A 12,013-nucleotide genomic window follows, 5' to 3' on the forward strand; every position below is an offset into this window, starting at 1 on the left:
CGTTTCATCCTCATGAAGCACTAGATGAGGTGGGCAGTGTTCATTCCTGTTTTGCGTATATTCAGTGTTCTGTTGGTTCCTCCTCTGGACTGGGGCCACAGCGAGGTTCTGAACCCACACCGGGGTCCCCTCAGTGAGGGGCAGTAGATGTGCCACAGCGATGCCAGACCACCCAGCATGACAGGAGCACTGGGCATAGGGTGACAAGGATATCAGGTTTGCCCTGTGCCCTCTCTTCAGTGGGCTGTTTAAGGTATTATCCTAGAGTCTAGAGGCACAACGACAACACTTGCAAGCCAGGGTTTCTCAGAGGTGGCCACCTGACACGGACCACCTGCATCTGAGGGCCCTACAGAGCTTACCAAACACACAGGTTCCTGAGCCCCGACCCGCTGGATTAGAGTCCGGGCAGGAGACACCTGAGTATATGCATTTTAAACAAGCACCTTCCCAAACCCCCAACCCTATTCGAGAACCTTGCAAACTGCCGGCTCACAGGCTGAAGTCTGCACTCACAGTATACCGGCTAAAACAGTTTTCTTGACATTTTTACATTAACGGTCAATATTTAAAAATCTGGAGTATCACAGGAAAAACGAACAGACCTCTGCTTCTTGGAAAGATCCGGCAGTGCCAAGCCCGCTTTCCTTCACCACACTACCTGGAGGGGAAGGACAGGGCTTGGGGCCCCCAGGCCCTGCTTCTTTCCTCTGGCTTCCATGGACATTTTGAGTTTGTGACCCCTGGGCAAAGGAGATGGCAGTACTTGTGTCTGTCAGTGCCAACACCAGGTACCAGGGCTTAACAAGCAAGGCCAGTTCTGGCGCAGCGTCCTCCCTCTATGTAGGCCCACCTTCGCCCTGCTTTGCAGAGCTTATGTGGACGGCGTCGGTTCACCCCTCCTCAGCCCTCTGCTCTCTGTCCTTAGGCAGCTGCTGCCAGATGTGTTTTCGGAAATGATCCAAACATGAAATGTGCCCCCTGCGCTAGGTTGAGTACTGTACCTGGTGTAGAAATCAGTGTTTCTAAAAGCGTAGTTCACAGACCACCTGTGTGGACCCTCCAGGGAAGGCTTACAAAATGCGGAGGCCTGGCCACCACCCTAGACCTGGGGAATCAGAATCTCTGGGGTGGGACCTGAGAATCTGCATTTTAAATGTGGTGCCCCAGGTGATTTTGGTGCACCTTAAGGCTTTAAGACCTGTAGTCATCTAGAGGGAGGAGAGTGATTGTAGGTTTAACTGGGCCCTGGGTCAGATCGGCCTCTTGGGTCTTTGGCCTCCTTGAAGGAAGACAGTCCTTTCCTCAGCCCTGAGCCTTCAGCACAAACACAGCCTGCACCCCACCCCCAGGGCAGCAGGCCCCCAGGGCTCGGCCCTCTATCAGATTCCATCTCCTGTCACTTTCAGAACCAGTTCATTATTCCTTTATTATTCTTGTTCTCCTGCTTATCATTATTAATAATCATTCTAGACAGGCCGGGGTGCTGACAGCTCCCCCCTTGTCCATTCTTTCTGTCTGTTTTAATCCTGCCTGCTTATCTGGCATTAACCTGATCTTTTCCCCCATTTAATTAAGCCACATTGGTCAGCCCACTACTGCCCACGTGGAGACGGGCGTGAGCGGTTCTCCTGATAGGCAGAGGAGTGATGGGCTCTGTGGCCTGGACATTCCACCTCCCCAGAGAGGCCTGAGGGCAGGGACATGAGTCCCAGGCAGGGCCACATCGGGTCTGGAGGGCTGGGGAGGCAGGGCTGGTTTATGACCAGTACCAATCGAAAAGCAATGCTTCTCAAACCTTAGCCTCAGAATCACGGGGAGGGCCTGTTGAAACGCAGATCCCTGGGCCCCATCAGGGATTCTGATTCGGAGGCAGCCATGAATGTGGAATCCTAGTAAGCTCCCAGCTGGTGCTGATGCTGCTGGTGTGAGGACCACGCCTGGAGTAGCCCCACACCCACAGGCTGACCTCAGCTTAGTGACGCACACTGGCCAGGCCCAAGTGTGCCTCGATGGGAACGGATTGAAGAGGAAGAGACTTGAGCAGGGGGGAATTATTTCAATTCCCCGATGTTGGTGAGGGCCTGAGCCAAGGGAAGCTCGGGCTGAAAGGGAAGGGATGGATATGGATTCAGTAAGTGCTCTAGAGAGGCAAGCGGGTCTCAGTGACAGTAGGAGCAGTGAAGGAGAGAAAGTGAAGACACCTCCGTGGTTTTGAGTAACTGGCAGCACAGTGGTGCTTGACAGAAATAAGTACAAAGGAAACGCATGGGGGCGGAGTAGGGATACGCTGAGGTCAAGACAAGCTACCGAGCTTGCAGGGCATAGTGAAAAATGAAAATGCAAGGCCCACTGTTCAAAAATGATTAAGAATCTCAAGATGGGGAGAACCGCACATTAGCCCAAGCGTGGGGCCTTTCTAAAGTGCAGGGCTCTGTGCAACTACACGACCACATGCCACAAAGCCGGCCCTGGCCAGATTCCCATGGTAGCTCCATAGCCAGACAGAATGACCATCACCTTGGCGGCCTGCCAGTCACTCTACAGGTCTCTTAGGGGACTGGAACGTCCACTTCTGACGCCACTGAGACTAAATGAGAGGTCATAGGGCCTGAGTCACAGTTAGAGTCTTATGAGGGAAAAGACCCAACTAGGAAAACACAATGGCTTAATACCTCAGAGAAGTTGCCGGTAAGACACAGGGGAGGGTACCATGGCCAGTATTTATACGAAGTCACCACGTTCAGGACAACTGGACAATGTCTGCGGATGGACTTTAGTTTTTTAAGGCACCACTGATGGTGCATCTCCCCTTTCCAGGCATTGCACAAAGTCCTTCAATGTATTACTTTAGTATCCTTGCAACTACCCCATAAAATGTATATTATTGTCCCTCTTTTACAGATGAGGAAACGGGTGGAGAGAGGCACAGTCACTTGCTAGTGAGGGAGAGAGCCAGCTCCTGAAGCCTGAGTGTGCGTCTGGGGCTGGGGGTTGCACAGTGCAGACAACCAGAGAATGGGGGGACTGATGTGGCGGGGGGGGGGGCGGGGCGCCAGGGGACAGAGCCATGCACGTGCCTGGGTGTCACAGAGAAACGCATAGACACCCAAGTGCCCGCCAAAGATGGAAGAATTTAGAGCAATTAAAATGTTTTGCCTGGGAGCTGTTTGGAGCCTTTTTGGGTTTTTTTTGAAGCGAGAGTTTTCTGACTTCAAGGTGTTAACAGACTCTCTAAATGGTTTTGTTTTTTAATTGCAGAAAATGACTGTGGAGCCATTAGATTTTTGCCTCTCTGCAGTTGTTTCTGAGCCCTTTCAGTCCTCCTCCTTCTATTTATTCTGTTTAATTCAGTCAGGTAGCTCCGGGGCAATGGAGATCAATACTCCTCTTTGATAGGAAAGAGTCAGGTTTGAAACCTAGAGATAAAACTGACACATTTTGTATAAATTTAATTAAAAATGCACCTTTAGTGGCTTGTTGCAGGCACAAAGCCGAGAGTCTATCTCTCCATCTCCCTCTCTCTCCTCCCCCCACCTCTCTCTTCCTCTGCCTCTCTCTCCGTCTCTCTTTCCTTTCTTGTTCCTGACAGAGAGATCTCTAACTCTGCCTCGCCACAGCCTCATTTCATGAGTTTGGACTTGAAACTTCTGCGCTGAGGGACACTGAGGGAAGGGGATGAAATTCTAAGCAGATCAGCCCGCCTCCTTTCCCCAGAGTGGGCTGGGGAGAGGGATGCTGCAAGGAGAGGACTTCGGAGCAGAAGCCCAGGCTGGGATGGGTTTGCTTTTCTTTTTAAAACCCTTTTTCTTTTGGTCCCGTGGCCTGCAGGCTCAGAGGATCCTCTGGTCCAGAGCCTGCAGCCCCTACTCCTGTCTCTGTGTCTCTGTCTCTCTCTGTCTCTTGATGGTTTTGACCTGCCTGCCATTGCAGCTGCTGGCGCCTCCTGGGGTCCTGGTGGGGTCGCGAGACAGCGGGGAAGGTACAGAAGGCCCCAGCCCCTCTCCAGTAACCCCAGGGCTCCGGCACACATTTGTCTTGTGTTTTACAATCCACCCCTTCACCTCCTTCCCGCCGGCTCTCCCCCTATCGCTCTCTCAATCCCATTTGGCTTTCCTCATTTTTCACTTGAGTGGGTTTCCTATCCCCGACTCAACTCTGGCCTCACTCTGCTCAACACCAATAAAACACACTCAACACGGGTGGAACAAGGTGCCCGGGCCCCTGTGACAAATGGCTCGCCAGCCCTCTAAGCGCAGCTGTAAATCGCCCCTCCCGTGGCCGGGCGGGCCTGGTCCCGGCAGCCCGGCAGTGGGGATGGGGCAGCCAGGGGACCAGCATTTGGCCAGCACCCCCAGGCCTTCCTGGGATCATGGGCGTCCAGGAGGGAGCAGGGGTGGCGAGTGGGAGGGAAGGGGCCCCTGAAATGTTTACACCTGTGGCTTTGGCTGAAGCAGCTTGGCCTTCCGCCCGTATTGAGCCAGAACTCCAGCAGCTGGCACTCGCTGCACGCTTACGTGTGCCAGGCACCATGCTAAGGCTTGCCATCAAATTGTCTAAAATCCTCACAAAAACCCTACAAGGTGTAGTTACCAAGACCGTCCCTGTTTCACAGATGAAAACCCTGATGGAGGCCTAGCAAGGTCACGGAACTCGCCCAAGGTCATGTGGCTAGTAAATGGCAAGTCAGGATGAGGGCAGACTTCCCGGACTCTAGAATCAGGGCTTCTCACCACCACGTCCATCCCATGTGCATGGCATCGGGCTGGGCACATTGGGGAGCAAGATGTAATCTCCATCCTCCAGGGACTTTATGGTTTCGTGCTGAGGGGACTGGGGGTCCTGGAGGAAGACCATGGATTCACAACGGGTTTCCTTCTCTGCTTTGTGAGGATCCTCCTGCCAGCTCCACAGCCTGTGGACAGGGGAGGTGTGTTGCTGCTTCTCCCCAGAACGAGTGATCAGAGGTGGGGAAGCCCGTGCTTCTGCTCTTGTCCATCCTGGAGCAGTGAGGGTGCTGCCAGCATGGAGAAGCAGGAGGGGGCCTTGGCACTGGGGGAAGCTGAGGAGGGCTGCGCTAGCACGTTCTGCTGCCAGGGGAGCCTCTGGTGCCTGTGGCTCTCTAACCTCGTCCCCTGGGCATAAGGTAGCGCGGTGATGCGACGTGTTCCAGCCGGTCTTGTCTTTTGCTTTGGGTGCCTTTAATCGCTGCAATTGCAAGTTTGGACAGGAGAGGCAGGCATCCCGAGTTTGAGCCACTGGGCCTTCCTCTCTGCATCCTTCCTTGCTGGCGATCACAAACACCGGCTTTGTGTCTAAAATGGCCGAGATAATTGAAACGGAATTTGGAATCAGGGCCCTGCAGGCAGCACTTGTTGAAAGAAGAAATAAAGATCGTTTGGGTCACATCTTTTGTAATTTGCGTTTAATAATTGTACCAGGAGCTGCTCAGGGAGGAGAGGCGGCACGTGAGGCAGCTCCCAGCCCACCAGCCGCCCTCCCTCTCCCTGGCCCTGCTCAGCGGGGAGGGGCGGGCAGGGAAGGGAGAGCTCGGGAAGGAAGCACACACACAAGTTGGAGAAAGTTCTCTCCGTGTGGCGGTGGCAGGAGAGAGGGCACGGCTTGGGGCGGGCCTGAGAGGCTGAGATGAAGGCCGAGTCAACATGCTGGGTGCCCTCACCTCCTGCACACCCTCCACTCACCCCCCCCATCCCCCTTTGAGGGGAGGCTGACTATCAGTGAGGTCACCGGGGCCCAGGAGACTGCTGGAGTGATTTTGAACAGGCTGCAGTGGGACTCTGTTCGGCTCAAAATCTTGGGACTCTGCCACTACTCAGTTTTGCTAGCCACACGTGGAGCTGGGGCAGAAGGTGCTGCCCATTGGAGGGCAGATGCAGCCTCCAGGCTGTGGGGCTGTGGGCAGTCTAGAGTGTCCTCCGGGAGCCCTCCAGCCCATTATTCCCTAGACTCACAGACAGTCATGTTTGGTCCTCAAGAAATGTGCCGCTGTTACACTGAAACAACCCCCCCTCTCCTACCAACCTCATGTGCTATCCATACATAGAGTCACCCCTCCACCTCCAAAAACATGTCCCCCCTTCCCTGTGAGGCTGCCCTTTCCTGTCTGCAAGAACCTGTGGGTTCAGGATCTCAAGGGCTCCCCCAGTGCCCACATCATCATGGGGTAGGGGAGGCTATGAGGAGCTCAGGCTTGGAGGTGGAGAGACGGTGCTATGAGCTGAGCTGTGTCCTCCGAAAATTCACGTGTTGGAGTCCTAACCCCCAGTACCTCAGACTCTGACTGTCATTGGAGATAGGGCCTTTGAAGAGGTGTTAAGGTAAAAGGAGGTCATATGGGTGGACCCTAATCCAGTATGACTGGTGTCCTTATAAGAAATGGGAGAGACACCAGGGATGCTTGCACACAGAGGAAAGGCCATGTGAGGACACGAGAGTAGCCATCTGCAAGGCAGGGAGGGAGGCCTTAGGAGAAACCAGCCCTGCCCACACCTTGATCTTGGACTTCCAGCCTCCAAAACTGTGAGAAAGCAAATTTCTGTTACTTAAGCCAGCCAGTCAGTGGTACTTTGGTATGGCAGCCCTAGCAAACTAACACAGATGGTGAGTGGCAGGGGGACCTTGCCTGTGATGCTCCTTGCCCTGGGTCCCCTCCCTCCCTGGCCCAGACATGCATAATGTGTGCTTGAAAGTACCAAAGACAGGAACTCTAGCTGCTTCCCTTTCCCGATGGGGCCAGAATCTAGATGACATGTGGCTCAAGGAGGAGAATGTGCATGCCAGCCTTTGCCCAGGGTTCTTCCTCCGAGACTCAGTGCTGCCCACCACGAGGCCCTGGGGATGGGATGCTCATAGCTCTGTGAGGCCCAACTTCCTTCCATGCCTTCCTTCTGCTCTTAAGCCTCTTCCCTTTTTGCCATTGGCCACAAAAAGTATCCCATGTTGGTGACACAAGGGCCTTTGCAGAAGCCAGAGTCCTCATACATCTGGAACTACCCAGTCAGTAAGATTCCTGAACAAAGAGCTGTAAAAAAGGAGGCGTAAATGAAGAGCTTTCCAAGGTCTGAATGTCTGATGTGAGCAGTGGTGAACTCCTCCCAAGGGCTCCGACACGCTGGACACACCCCTCTGAGGGAAGGCCTGTGGCCCTAGGGGCCCAGGGTGGCCGGAGGAGCACACTCTGATCCTGGGTTCTCCACAGTGCATGGCTTGGACCTTCAGACGAGCAGGCGCTGGGGAGCAGAGGTGACCCAGGGCTGGGAGATGGAGGAGAGGTGGCAGCAAAGGATGGAAAGGGACAAACAGTGTCCAGGACTTTTCAGCTTGCAAGGGCTTTGTGGGGAAGAATCATGGCCCTGCTGACATTCCGGAGGACTGTACGTTCTGCCAAGACCTGACTATGTGCTCCTGAATCTTCCCATTTTAGTCCATGCTGGTGGGGGCGGTGGGTAGATGGTGGTATCTCCATTGCACCTGGGAGATAACAGGTTCAGAGAGGTTAGGGACTTGCTTGTGATTGTGCAGCTAAAAATGGCAGACCTGTAATTCAAATCCAGGACTCCTGGTCTCCCGATCCAGGCTTTTCCTTCTAGAGCAGGAGCTGGCAAACTGCCACCTGCCACCCATTTTCACGTGGCCTGTGAGTTAAGAAAGGTTTTTACATTTATAAATGGTTGGGGGAAAAGATGAAAAGAAAAAACAATACTTAATGACAAGTGAAAATGATATGAAATTCAACTTTCAGTGTCTAATATTCACAGATATCTATAGATATTCTAATATTTATAGTTTTATTGGAAGACAGCCACACCCATCCATGTACATACCACCCGCTGCTTTCATGCTGTGCTGGCAGAGTTTGTTGGTTGTGACACAGACTGTATGGTCTTCAAAGCCTCAGATATTTACTTTCTGGGCCCTTACAGAAGTGCTTGCCAGCTTCTGCTTTAGAGTCATATAACTTGGGAGATGGAAGAGGTTTTAGAAACTGTAGTAAACAAAACCTTGCCTCTCTCTTACTCTGTTCACCCATTTTCCAAATAAGCAGCATGATGCCCATCTCATCTGAACAGCTGCTTTCCAAGGCTGCCCTCGGGTCCAGGTCCCCCTGCTCTCAGGAAGCTGGGCTCACGGCTGTCTACACTGGGGCTGGAAAGTAGGACTCTTTGCTCCATGGTTGTGCCTGATGCTTTCCTGGGCCTCCTTTGGCACCAAGTTAGCTGCATCCCCAGGCTCGGGAGCTTGCAGCCTGGGGGAGGCAACAACTTCAGGGCCCAGAGGTGACCATCACCTGTCCAACAGGGAGAGGCACACGTGGTGAAACTTGGGGTACACTTGGGAGCAGTAATGCTGTGGTTCATGCAGGTTCAAGTCCTGGCTCTACAACTGTGACCTTGGGCGAATTACTTCAACATTCTATGCCTCAGTTTCCTCACTTGGAAAATGGGGGAAATAATAGCATTTACCCCATGGGGCTGTGTGAGAATTAACTGAGTCAGTGCATATCAAGTGCTTGGAATGGCACCTGGCACATTGTGTTGTGTTCAGTGATGATGATGGTGATGATGATGGTGATGGTGATGGTGATGTGATGATGGTGATGATGGTGATGGTGATGGTGATGATGGTGATGGTGATGATGGTGATGGTGGTGATGATGGTGATGATGGTGAYGGTGATGGTGGTGATGATGGTGATGGTGATGATGGTGATGGTGATGGTGATGGTGGTGGTGATGGTGATGGTGATGATGATGGTGATGGTGATGATGGTGATGGTGGTGATGGTGGTGATGATGGTGATGGTGATGGTGGTGATGATGGTGATGGTGRTGATGGTGATGGTGATGGTGGTGGTGATGGTGATGGTGATGGTGATGATGGTGATGGTGATGRTGRTGATGGTGRTGRTGGTGATGRTGRTGATGGTGATGGTGATGGTGATGATGGTGATGGTGATGATGATGGTGATGATGATGGTGATGGTGGTGATCATCAGCCCTGTTCTAGCCAGCTCATTATTCCAGCCCTACTAGGTTTAAGCAGAGATTTTTACTGGGTCTCCTCCTACAGGGACCTCCTTCCCCATGGCCTTCACAAGACCATCAGCTGCAAAGAGAAACAGGCCGCAGGTCTTAGCTTGAGATTTTCTGCCGAATTTCCCATGGAGTCTGTGTCTGGGCTCAGGGGGATGGGGAACCCAGAGGCTCAAGGCCATAGACTGAGCTCTCTGTCTGGGGACTGAGTTGCTATGAAATATATGGGCAAGATGGCAGGGAAGGCGGGTGAATTGTCAACTTGCTTGAACCCCATAAATATAACATGGAGCCCAAAGAGCAAGTTGCAAAAGAAGATGAACCATGCAGTAGCCATTTATATAGAGATTTAAAACACGCAAAACAAGTGTGCATTTTTGGTTAGGGATACATTCATATATGATACAAGTCTAAGGAAAGGTACAGGGATGATAAACACTGCATTCAGGATAGTGGTTCCCCTGCAGGGAGGAGAGGCCACGTGGAGAGTGGTGCTCGAGGGCCTTCACTTAAATTTGAAAAAAAAAAAAGTGATATTTTAACCTGGAGGGTGAGTGTATGAGAGTCCCTCATATTATTCTTGATACATTTTGGTAGGTCTTAAGTATTTTATGATACATATATTTTTAATGTAGGCAAGGCTAATTTTGCAAAACCCAGTAGAATTTTGGAGGCCATAAAATTTACCAAGAAGCCCCATGGTTGGGTCAGTAGGGACGAATGCATCGGGTGGACAGTGTGCCCTCGTGGTGTGCGGGCATGGCCCTGACACTCTGTTCCCCTCGTCCATGCCCACCAGTCCCCTCGCCCACACACATCGCTGGCCCCTCTCCCAGCCTCTTCGCCTGTGCCTAGCAGCCCTTCCCCATCTGCTGGCTGTGTTGTTCCTTGCCCAGCCATGTGTCCTCTCCGGGCTGGAGAGCCGGCAGAGGCTCTGGCCCCCTCCCCGCTGAGGCAGAGGGGCTTTGGAACATGTGTTTCGGGGTGGCAGACACCAGCTGGCTGGGGAGACATTTGCATATTCAACTGAGCCCCCCAGAGCCAAGCCAGAATTGTGAGGAGGAGGCTATGGCAGGACAGAGGGAGAGGGAAGGCTCTGGTCAGCTAGGGGTCAGGCGGAACAGATTTTGGATCGGAGAGACAGATGGTTAAAGTAGAAAAAGAGGGAGGGAGCAAATCCCGACTCATACATGAAGAAAGGCATTCAAGAGCCCTGAAATATCTTATATCTTCACAGGGCTATGTGGGTTTTGAAGCATTTTCATCTCTTTCATTTGATTCCTCATTGCAGTCCTGCAAAGTAGGTATTAATATCATCCCCATTTTACAGATGAGGAAACTGAGGCTCAGAAAAATTACACCCCTGATTCAAGATCACAGGGCTAGTGCGTGGGAGAGTCTCTGGACTCCTGGTATAGTGCTCTTTTCACTACATCTCAGAGCTAACTGAATTTGCCGTCTCCACTTGCTCACCTTACATTCTTCTCTCAACCCTCTCCAGAGGGGTTTCTGACCCCTCTGCTCCATTAAGACTGTTCTTCTCTAGGTCAACATTGACCCCTCTTGATGCCAACTCATGGTCACTTCTCTGTGTTCAGCTGTCTTGACCTTTCTGCAGCGCTCGACAGAGGTACCACTGACTTCACCCTTCTTTCTGGGACAGCCTCCTCCTTGGTTGCCATGACAGTACAAGCTCCCATTTCCCTCCCACCTCCTTGGCTGCTCTTTCTCTGTTCTTTTGCAGGCTCTGTTCCACCTTCAAATGTTGGCGTGCTCCTAGCTTGGACCTCGGCCCTCTTCTCTTTCTTTTCTCTCTCTATGCATGAAGCTGAGCCACCTAGTCCGGCCCTGGTACTTCATATATCATCTGTGTTTAAGATTTTCACATCTATTTCTGCAGCGTTGCCCTTGCCTCAGGCTGCCTTACATGGTGGTCGAGAGCACAGGCTCTGAAGTCAGACCACCTGGATTTGGATCTCAACTTTGCCACTTATTAGCTATGAGACCTTGGGCAACCTTTCTATGTCTCAGTCTTGCCATCTGTGAAAGGGGAATGATAAAGCCCTTACCCCATAGGGCAGTTGAGAGAATTAAATGAAACGTAAATGGCTTAGAACATTGCCTGGCACATAGTAGGTGCTCAGTAAAGGCAAGATATTGTTACTTGCCATCTGTTCCTCCAATATGCCAAGCATCTTCCTACTCCAGGGCCTTTACACTAGCCCATCCCTCTATCAGAATGTTCTTCCCTTGATTTTCCTAAGGCTGACTCCTTTTAATTCAGATTCCCCAACCATCCAGGCTGAAGTAGTCCACTAGTCAGTGACTATCACCTAAACCATTTAAAATTTTTGTATGTGTTATACAAAATTTTTTGTATGTGTTAGTTTCAGGTGTATAGCTTCAGATTCTTTTCCATTATAGGTTATTATAAGATATTTAATATAGTTCCCTGTGCTATACAGTAGGTCCTTGTTTATTTTATATATAGTAGTGTGTATCTGTTAATCCCAAACTCCTAATTTATCTCCCCTCTTTCCCCTTTGGTAACCATTAGTTTGTCTTCTATGTCTATGAGTCTATTTCTGTTTTGTAAATAAGTTCATTTGTATCATTTTTTTTTTAGATTCTACATACAAGTGATGTCATGTGATATTTGTCTTTCTCTCTCTTACTTCACTTAGTATGATGATCTCTAGGTCCATCCATGTTGCTGCAAATGGTATTATTTCTTTCCTTTTCTGGCTGAGTAATATTTCATTATATATATATATATATAATATATATATACACACATCACATCTTCTTTATCCATTCATCTCTTGGTGGGCATTTAGTTTGTCTCCATGTCTTGGCTATTGTAAATACCGCTGCTATGAACATTGGGGTCCATGTATCGAATTGGTATTCAAGTCTTTTCTGGATATATACTCAGGAGTGGGATTGCTGGATCATATGGTA

The sequence above is a fragment of the Aethalodelphis obliquidens genome, unplaced genomic scaffold (assembly GCF_003676395.1).
Source record: "Aethalodelphis obliquidens isolate GAN/ISIS:26980383/991018 unplaced genomic scaffold, ASM367639v1 scaffold21, whole genome shotgun sequence".
Classification (NCBI taxonomy): Eukaryota; Metazoa; Chordata; class Mammalia; order Artiodactyla; family Delphinidae; genus Aethalodelphis; species Aethalodelphis obliquidens.